The 9,539-nt window shown below is 35.3% G+C and overlaps 1 long non-coding RNA gene across 2 annotated transcripts; it reads left to right on the forward strand.

The window, feature by feature from the left end:
• The first annotated feature begins 3,325 nt into the window (after positions 1 to 3,325).
• On the forward strand, positions 3,326 to 8,734 carry LOC132613975 (uncharacterized). 2 transcript variants are annotated; one of them, XR_009572138.1, is made up of 4 exons: positions 3,326 to 5,049; positions 5,872 to 5,977; positions 7,113 to 7,187; positions 8,489 to 8,734. It is a non-coding gene; the product is annotated as an uncharacterized LOC132613975 (long non-coding RNA). The 2 variants fall into 2 exon arrangements; XR_009572139.1 differs by having other exon boundaries at positions 7,113 to 7,182.
• The last annotated feature ends 805 nt before the right edge of the window (positions 8,735 to 9,539 follow it).

Genomic DNA, 9,539 nt, shown 5'->3' on the forward strand with positions numbered 1-9,539 from the left:
CCCGAGTTTCTCTCTTAAATGATCCTAAAAAACATCTTCTTAGAGAAACTCATATCTGGCTTACAAAACAAGTCATAACATGGTGGTGGAACTTATCTCTTCACGTTACTCAAAGTAAGAGGCGATTGCTCGTGTGAGAGAGCCAATCTCACGACTTGTTCGACACACTTCATCAATAAAATTACATCATCACATGCATATAAGCTATGAACACAAATTCAAGAGTCAAATGTTGATGAAAATATTTTAACAACCAAGTCATTTTACAATACAAAAATATAATCATATCCTACGTAAACCTAGAGCCATAATATGTTTCTCAAATAGGTCTCTAGATATCGCCTTTATAAAAGGATCAGCTATCATTTCTCGCATAGTATGTATTGTAAAGTTACTTCTCCACTTGCTACTGTGTCTCTTACAAAGTTATACTTGATGTCAATGTGTTTGGTTTTGCTGTGATACTTAGGATCCTTTATGTATGCAATAGCCGCTTGACTATCACAATGTAAAATCATTGATCCTTGAGAATTCTTTGCTACGTCCAAATGCTCAAAGAATCTTTTTAACCAAACAGCTTCTTGTACTGCAGATGCACAAGCCACAAACTCAGCTTCCATAGTTGAAAGAGTCGTGCAAGTTTGTTTCTTATTTTTCCATGAAATAGCACCACCATTAAGTAAGAGAGCATAACCGGATGTAGATTTTCTATCATTCCGGTCACCACCCCAATCAGCATTTGTGTATCCTCTCAAGTGTAAATCATTTTCACTATAACATAGTGAATAATCAACAGTTCCTTTCAGGTATCGGAAGATCCTCTTCACAGCTTTCCAATGATCTCTTCCAGGATTGGACTGATACCTGCTAACTAGACCTATGGCATAACAAATGTCCGGACGAGTACACATCACAGCCTACATCAAGCTCCCGACAGCACTAGAATATGGAACTCGAGACATGTCTTCCTATTCGTTTTCAGTCTCTGGACACATTTCAAGGCTTAAAGTTTCACCTCTTGCTATTGGAGTATCCATGGGTTTGCAACTATTCATTCGAAAGCGTTCCAAAATTTTCCTTATATAAGTTTCTTGAGATAGACTCAAAACCTTCTTAGAACGATCTCTTTGGATCTTAACACACAATATATAGTCTGCTTCACCCATGTCTTTCATATCGAATGACTTTGAAAGCCACGACTTGATAGTTTTCACATACTCCAAATTATTTCCGGCTAATAAAATATCATCCACGTAAAGGGAAAGAATTACAAACATTCTATTGGACTTCTTCACATAGATGCAATGGTCTTCATCGATCATGGTGAAATCATATGAAATCACCTCTTTGTGAATTCTCAAATACCACTGCCTTGAAGACTGCTTCAGGCCATAAATAGTTCTTTTTAATTTGCAAGCTTTCTTTTCTTGGCCTTTAACTATGAAACCTATAGGTTGTTCCATGTAGATTTCCTCGTTTAATTCTCCATTGAGAAAAGCTGTCTTCACGTCCATTTGGTGTAACTCTAGATCCAAACGTGCAACAATAGCCAAAAGTAACCGAATTGAGGTAAACTTCACAACCGGTGAAAAGATTTCCTCATAATCTATTCCAGCTTGTTGGGTAAAACCTTTTGAGACCAATCGTGCCTAGTATCTTTCTATTGACCAGTCCGCTTTACGTTTAACCTTGAGAACCCATTTGTTCCCAATGGCTCTACGCCCAGAAGGAAGGTCAACCAGATCCCAGACTTTGTTGGTTCTCATGGACTCTAATTCTTCTTTCATTGCTTTCATCCATTCATCTTTTCCAGGACTTGCCAAAGCCTCAGTCACAGAATTAGGCTCATCCAATTCTGTGGGAGACACCAGGAAAACGTAATCTTCAATCTCATAAGATCGTTTAGGTACATTTTTTCTGGTACTCTTACGCTGTTGAAATTCAGATTCCTCTAAAGGATTTTGGGATTCAAAACTCCCACTTGGACCAGGAACCGATCCTTGATCTATTTGACTATTAAACATGTCCGAAGACATTGTTTGATTATCTGAATTTAACAGTTCGTAAAGAGGCCCTCCTTCTTTTATTTTTCCCTTTTTGGGAAAATCATTTTCTAAAAAAGTGATATCTCGTGATTCAATTTCAATTATACTTCCATCTTTTAATTCACCAATGAACACATACCCTTTGGAGGGTTCTGAGTATCTTATAAAGATACATTTCTTCCCTTTTGGACTCAGTTTTCCAAACTTACCAAAACGATCCTTTATATATGCAGCACAACTCCAAGGTCGTAGATCATTCAAGTTCGGTTTATGACCAGTCCATAGCTCATAGGGAGTGAAAGTAACTAATTTAGAAGGCACTTTATTTAGTATGTAGGCTGCAGTCAATAATGCATCTCCCCAGAAGGAGATAGGTAAATTTGCCTGTGCAATCATAGATCTTGTCATGTCCAATAATGTTCTATTCCTCCTTTCTGCTACACCATTCTGTTGAGGTGTGTAAGGAGTGGTTAACTGTCTCGTAATGCCTTTTTCATTACATAATTCTTCAAACTGTTTTGATAAATATTCACGGCCTCTATCGATTCTTAAAGTCTTTATACTTTTATCTAACTGATTCTCAACTTCATTCATATATTTTCTAAAGCATTCAAGTGCTTCAGATTTACGAGAAATCAAATAGACATAACCAAAGCGTGTGAAATCATCAATAAATGTAATGAAATACAAAGCACCAGACCTTGCCCTCACATTCATTGGACCACAGATATCAGAATGGATTAATTGCAACGGGGAATCTGCTCTCTTAGCCTTCCCAAATGGTTTACGCGTAATCTTTCCGGCAAGACAATTTTCACAAGTTGGCAATTCAATTTTGCAGAAAGGACCTAAATGCCCTTCCTTTGTCAATCTATTCATCCGGTCTTGCCCTACGTGACCTAATCTTGCATGTCATGTAATAACATCAACATCACTGTTACTAGAATAACATGTCATTACACAACGGTCAATATAATAGTCATAAGTTGAAGGATTACAATCTAAAACAATAAAGCCATCATAACGTAGTCCAAAACCATAAAAAACATTGTCTTGAGTATTTCTAACACCATTGCGACTAAAATTTAAATCGAAACCTAGATCTAGAAGAACAGACACAGATACCAACACTACAAGAAAAAGGCTTAACAATGGCCAACATTTAGTGACGAGTTAATAATCTGGTCCCTAAAAGCATACTTATAAGGACGAGATTTATTTCTAGTCCCTAGTTCCCGAATGAATGACGAAGGGACTAAATAAGGTCCCTAATATGATCAATAACTGATCCCTAATAACCAAAATTAGCTGGACTAAGCGTGAGCGCAAAATTTGGCGTCTAAAAAAGAATGAAAAAATATATATATATTGGGCGACTTATTTAAAAACATTGATATGTCACTCAAAATCCCTAAGCCTAGACCTAACTTCATCCCTCAAGAACTCGACTAAGTGGGAGACTACCTAGAGAAATTGAAGTCTGGCCGGAGATAATCAGCGTTGGTCCTCCGTAGATCAATAGTTAGTGTGTGGGTGTGAGAGAGCAAAAGAGAATACCCCAAAATCTTTTGGTTGACGCAGATATTTATATATGTTATCCCCTTTATAAATTTTGAAGAAAACTAAGAAATGTGAGCCTATTGTTCTTGATCTCTCTCGATCTGATTCTTGTTTTGGGTATAGAGGACAAATTTGCTTAGCTAACTAGGGTTCATTTTTTTTGGGGTTCTCAAGAAATGGGTTTGCTCACTGTCTGGAATGTAAATAAGGTTTCTTGAAATGAGTATTTATCTGTTTTCTGAAGCTAAATTGAACATGAATTTTGGTTCAAGTTTGAATTTGATGAGATGGGTTTGAAGAAGGACTTTTTGCAGTGAAGGGTGACCCAGGATAAGCAGAGTATATATCGAAGGTGAGAGCTTTTTTAGTTTCTTTTTTGTTTTTGTTTTGTGAGATTTGTGAAGTTGTGCATCATGAATTTCCAATTATCCGCTGTATAATGCTAAGTTCTTTCTTTCTTTCTTCTTTTTACTACTTTATAAGTTTTGAAGAATTTGATATGGTCAACAACATTTAATTTCTTGTTATCTTTTTAAAAAAAGCTTCTACGTTTTCCATGATTGGTCCAACAAAAAAATAAGCACTTTACCCAATTAATTCTTGAAATGCCTTGGAAATTATCTGATGAGTTAATAGAATTCACAAAGTAGTAACAGTGGTTCCTCTATAAATGATTCCATGTGGTTGTAATATTATGACCTTAATCAATAAGATGGCTTTGGGGCAAGAACTTTAATGTCTTGCTGGTATTGAATTGTATGAACAACCTTATCTACAACCTAAAGTTGTTAAAGAGGAGACAATTTCATTTATTTATTTAGGTCTGCAATAGGTTGTGCACCATTGTGATGGAAATCAATTACTCGGGGATGATTTTAAGACTTCTTATGCAAATTGTTTATTCCAGTTTAAACATAGTTGATCAATTGGATAAGACTTATGCAATACTGTTTGGGCTGCATTTCAAACTATTGTGAGCAAAGCCAGCCTTGTGAAGCATGGCAGGCTTCGGAATTAGGGAGGGTGCCGTGTAAAGTTTCCAACCAACAGTTTAATTTAGTTCTTTGAGTTTTTGGGTTGTTCATCTAGGATCTTCAGTTTGCTCGCAGATTTTTGTGATCATGTTATATCCACTTTCCTTTTTTTTTTTCTTTCTGGTTTTGGAGTTTATTTTATACTTAGTGACAATAACTGGCCGGAAAATAATTCTGGTACCCTTTGGTTTTTCCGACCGTTGAATTTCCTCTGTTCCTCTACATCATGTGTTTTATTATCTCTTGTTCTTTGCTAATGTTTTGTAGTGTACTATCTCATACTTATGCCTTTTTATTTGAGTTGTATTTCAATTCAAAAGCAAAGGTGATTCCAGGTAAAGGAACATTGTTCAGCTTTAACAATAGAAGATTGTCAACTCCAATCTGGTTCTTCTATTGCTTGTGACAAGGTTAGGCAAAGTTATTTTAGGTGTCACTGCTTTAAATATCTTATGACACTATGAATTTTTTAAATTGTTACCATTTGTTTTGATCATATAATAGTTCCTAGCCATTAATGAAGATTGTAGATTATGTTAATCCTAATGTTATTTAAAGTCATTTCTTTGTCAATTCAAGTGATGTGAAGCAAGGGGTACAAACCAAGGCTAGTTTTTGGTCCACCAAAGCTAAACTAACATTCTGTGCCATTTTAATTTGTATGAAAAGATTAACTTTCAACTGAGGAAAAAGATATATAAGACAATAAGCCTTGCAAGAATTGATGAGTTTGTGAGTGTAGTAAGAATGGACATTTATAGGCATTTCAGGTGTTGGATCAGAGTATGATGGTTTTGGCTAATCTCACATATATTTCTAAAAATGGTAAAATAGTTTCAGACATCAAAATATTTAGAAGTGGTTATTGAAGTCTTTTGGCCATTTTGACCATTTAGCCAAACTAGATAACTATATTTCAAGAGGGAATTTATTGGTTTCAAATATCACAAATAAAGGGTGAAGCAGATGGTGAGTGCTAGAAGCTTCTAACTGAAGATAACTTCATGGATATACTAATATGCTACAACAAGAATGAGACAAATAGAATTATTTTGAGTTTTTTCAAATGATAGATTTAGGCTCTGCGTATATTATGTGGTCTGTTTAGCTACTGCATATTATGCTTGTAGGAGCTGTTGTTGTAAGGCTCCCTTCTATTTTTGTCTTGTTGTAATTTGCATAAGATTTTTGAGTTCCATATAGCTAATATTAAAAGAGCATTTGTAATCCAGTTATTTGATAGGTACTTCTAGAACTTCAACGATACACGTAGCTATGAGTTTACTTTGTGATCAAACTGGAGAAGAATGGATTGTTCCTTCCTTCACTGTATTTCAGGTGAAAATCCAATTAAAGACATGTTCTTTTGGGTGTAAAGTTTCCTTTACCTCTGGTAGTTAACTTGCGAAGTCATGAAGTTAGTTTGAGTTGAGATCCTAGAAAACTTAAGTGATGCTCTGCGTCTAGCCTCAACGCATGTGTGTTTACGACTAATTTATCTTACTAAGCTACTAAATGAGGAATCTTACTACAATATCATGGATGTATATAAAATGTCAATAAACTTTAAATTGTTGCAAACAATGCCATGAGCTTCAATGCGCTGTGCTGTGTATTAAGCTCTCGCTAAATTTGCCTGTACCAAAAAAATAACTAAAGAATAGACCCATATTTAAGGCTTAACTACATTTTTATTTTTGCCTTAAAAATCCAAGAGTTCTTTTTAACCAAAGTTCACCATATGACCACAGAAATAGTCTTTAAGAGTATTGATCTTACATCATGATTAGACTATTATGCTGAACATATTTGGATAAACACATTTTTTAATGTGAAAAGTAACTTTCTATGCCTTTCTTTTTATTCTTCTCAGTTTTACTTATGTGCCTGACTCACATTGGTAGTCCACAAAAGAAGAATCTGTCATCTATTGCTTCCTCTCTTTATTTGACACGTAAAGTAAGAATATTGTTGCAGTAAAACTAGCGATGCGAGGGCGTATGAATATGTACAAACTGTGTACAAAGCAGGCTAAGCTTGAGAAGAGTTACAAACTCTTATCTAAACATCTACTTCATGGACATCTTCCCATTTACCACAAGCCTAACAACTCTAAGTATATGTATGTCAAACTATGTATGTCTTGAGCTTTCTCTTCAAAACATCTTCTATTTCCGTCCTCCCATAATACCCGAAGCAAATAAACTAGCAACATACTCTAGGTAACTTTGACATCCTTTTGCTGACCACCAATAAAGAAGCTATCTAACTGAAGCAAATATTAACCACACCACTCCAAAGATACTGAAAAATAAGCTCGACAACTGAGATACAAATTTGATGGTGCATGAAGAGATGACTTGTTGTATCGACTTCATTCTCGCACATATGACATCTGCTACATAAGTTAAGAGCATCTAGCATACTGTTAATGAATACCACTCTCCCCCTCCCACTAAAATTTATTTTTCAGGTTGATAGTTTCTTGTGCACTTCCCCACATTGATGACTTGGAGACATGAAGACTGTTTGACTGTAATTAGGTCAGGTATTTTACTGATCTTTTATATTTTTGATAAGAATATTAGATCTGGGATTATGTCATTGAATGTGTGTCAGTAACTTCAATTAATGTGTGGCGACTTAGGCAGTTCATATGATCTTACAATTAATGGAAATTAAATTTGTCCATCTTTCCCCTTGTTTGTTTACTCCAGTAAAGTGAAGTCTAGCTTCCTCGTGACCCAACTTCAGAGTCTAGTTGATATTTGAACTGCATTTTGTAAGAGTACTGCTTTGTTTATTCTACTAGGTTGATAATAATGAGCCATCTGTTTCTGACGTCTATTTTTTCTTTCCAGTTAGCATAACTTCTTGCTCCATGACTTCTCCTTATATCTTGAACATATTTTGTGTTACAGACAAATAATTATAGAATTTTCTTTTGTTTCTCTCATCATGTAGAAGAAGTAGTTAGCCATAAAAAAATAATTATTTCTTTAGAAGTTGCAAGTCTAATGAATCTAAATTCATATGAGGTCAACACTTTCTCTTTGCATTATATATTCTTTCAAAAGTTAATAAATTTGTTTACTGTATTACTGGCATATAGTGATGCGAAGTAGTATATTTGATCATGCTCTCATCATCAAGGACACCAAACACTCGGACTTAACTTCCTCAATTCAAGAGTCTCCTAGTTTTTTATTCCCAATACAATGCTTCTCTTCGATATTCTTTATCTAATGATCTAAGATGAGTTTCTATGGTCTTGGATGGATACAATCTTACATGTTTTGTCACCAGGCGTGTATTTGTAGGGCAACCTATTAGTGGTTTCATAGTAGGTTAACCGATACAACTGAATTTATCTTTCAGATTTGGTTTGTACAGGGTAGCACGACTTGTATTATTACATCTACTTATTACGAGGTTTTTACAATTAAGTGCAAAAGCAAGCCTTACTATGTTTCAGTTACACAGTGTTCAGTCACAGCTTCGTGCTACTTTTGAAAATCTCTTGCCAAATAAGTCATAATTTTTTTTGGTTCATCTCCTAACCCCGAAAGTATTGCTAACCTTCAAATCCAAGTGCATATTTTTGGACAGAAATTGTGGTACAATTGCATAGCCATCTAAGAACTGCTTGAATGACGTTGAGGTGTTTGGGCCAATTTAGTTGTTCAGTGCACTTACACGGTATCAGCATATTTTAGTTTAGGTAGATGGGAATTAGGAACTTAAAATCTAGAATGCACTCTCTTATTTTTTATGAACGTACATTTTGTGTGATTTGGTTATTCACCTATTTATTTTTTCTAAACAAGCTTTATTTTATACATTTTACAGGATGGAGGCTTCAGTTTACAAGTGAAGATCCAATTCTAAAGATTTAGAACAAGTTGACAAACTAGTTAGCTATTATAGTTTTGCTAAGACTGTTAGGCAAAACATTTATAGTATTTACTAGGATTGTTAGCCTTTGTGGGCTAATGAGTTGTGTAAATAGTATTGTGACATTTATATTTTACAAACAATGGTACTAAAGAGATGTTAATTTGTATTTTCATTTAATACTACTGACAACTTCTTTTATATATATGCATTTGATTATCTATATTAGAAGCTACATAATATCCAAAAAAAACATGACAATAATGAGGTATTTAGGGACCAGCAATTGCTTCTATATTTGAAGATCATATTTTTGGTCCCAAAAGCCTTTTAAGGACCAGTTGAGCTTGTCCTTAATATTTTAGGCACCAACAATTAATCTATGTGTTTAGTGACCGGAAATATGGTCCTTAAAAGTGTATAGAGACCGGAATTTTTCTGGTCGCTAAAACTCTTTAGGGACCAGTTATTAAACTCGTCGGTATAGACCTTTAGCGGCGCAGCCTATAGCGACGGGTGGCGACCAGCTTTTTCCCGTCGCAGTTAACCTTTAGGGACCAGAAACGGACTTTTTGGGGACCTTTTTTCTTGTCCTTAATAGCCATTTTTCTTGTAGTGCAAATTACGTCGGATCTCTGGAGAATATAGGACATCATGCAACATCAAAGTTCGCCCACCACGCAAGTCCATTTTGCAAGTGATTATCCCTTTGACTTCAAGCTTTGCATTATTTCCTATATATATCCACCTTGATCCAGGTGAGACTCGACGAAACTCCACAAACGCTTCTCGATCACGACTCACATGGTCGGTGGCCCCTGAGTCTACAATCCACACAGGATATGATTCAGTTAGTAAAACAGTGCTAGAAACATATGTAGCACTTAGAGATGCGTTTTGAAATGCTACCTTTTCGGCTCGGAACTCTCACGAGCAAAATGTCCTGGAACATGGCAGTTGTAGCATTTCATCTTACTCTTGTCTTTCTTCTTGAAAAACCGTTTTC

The sequence above is a fragment of the Lycium barbarum genome, chromosome 10 (assembly GCF_019175385.1).
Source record: "Lycium barbarum isolate Lr01 chromosome 10, ASM1917538v2, whole genome shotgun sequence".
NCBI classification, from domain to species: domain Eukaryota; kingdom Viridiplantae; phylum Streptophyta; class Magnoliopsida; order Solanales; family Solanaceae; genus Lycium; species Lycium barbarum.